Below are 889 nucleotides of genomic sequence, written 5' to 3'. Positions count from 1 at the left end.
AGAAGAACTCCAACCTTAACGCTGCCACCACCAACAGTCTTACGAGAGCTGTGAACTATTTGGCAAAGGAAACTGGCAGTTTTGTAACCAAAATCCAATTTTGCAGGAGAGTTAGCTTTGTGCCTTTTTTGGATACTGTTTTGCTGTTGTGAAAAGCAATACATATGGAGACCCATTAGAGCCTAAGGCTATTGTTGATGCTGTCTTGACTCATTCTTGGCACTCCTGTACCTTCCTTTGATAGCTCAGCTGGTAGAGTGGAGGACTGTAGGCTGTCTCTGTACAGTAATCCTTAGGTCGCTGGTTCAACTCCAGCTCAAAGGAAAGCTTTTTGAGGTTTGTTTTTAGTTTCGTCTTTCACTTTTTTCCAGAATTTACACCTTTGTAGAACATCCCCTTCCAACCACTCTATACCCTGTGAGAAATTTAGTCTATTTTCCTTGTCTGATTTCAGATGGTTGTTACAGCTGTGGTGCTGTGACCAGCGTCACTTCTCTATGAACCATTCATTCAGGAGTTGGACTCAGTGATCCTTGTGGGTCCCATCCTACTGAGAATATTCAGTGAAATCTAGCTTATCAGTTGATGGCCATCATAAGAGATTCTGTTCCTGCAGAAGTTCAAAACCTACAGACCCTCGAGAATTGGAGCAGACGCCTGGTGCAGAGCTTGCAAAGCTTCTTTTACCTGAGTGGAGTGTGGAAAATGGGGGCAGGTCCAATTATTGGAGCATCCTTGTTGCTGGTTTCACCTCTTTTCCTATCTCACTCTTTCATCTTGAAGTTGTGAGGTTTGAGTGGGGCAGTGGGGAGCTAAGAGAGCTGAGACTAAAAATGGGAACACTAGGATCATTCAGGTCCTGATACCTGTCTGAGACAGTAACTACATG

General features: G+C 44.0%; 1 non-coding gene across 1 annotated transcript; it reads left to right on the top strand.

Moving 5' to 3' along the window:
• Window positions 1-234: 234 nt before the first annotated feature.
• On the top strand, window positions 235-324 carry TRNAY-GUA (transfer RNA tyrosine (anticodon GUA)). Its single transcript is given in 2 exon segments — window positions 235-271; window positions 289-324. It is a non-coding gene; the product is annotated as a tRNA-Tyr (tRNA).
• Window positions 325-889: the final 565 nt, after the last annotated feature.

Source organism: Melospiza georgiana, chromosome 1, assembly GCF_028018845.1.
Source record: "Melospiza georgiana isolate bMelGeo1 chromosome 1, bMelGeo1.pri, whole genome shotgun sequence".
NCBI classification, from domain to species: domain Eukaryota; kingdom Metazoa; phylum Chordata; class Aves; order Passeriformes; family Passerellidae; genus Melospiza; species Melospiza georgiana.
The sequence above is the reverse complement of the archived record's forward strand: the minus strand, read 5'-3'. Positions and strand labels throughout refer to the sequence as shown.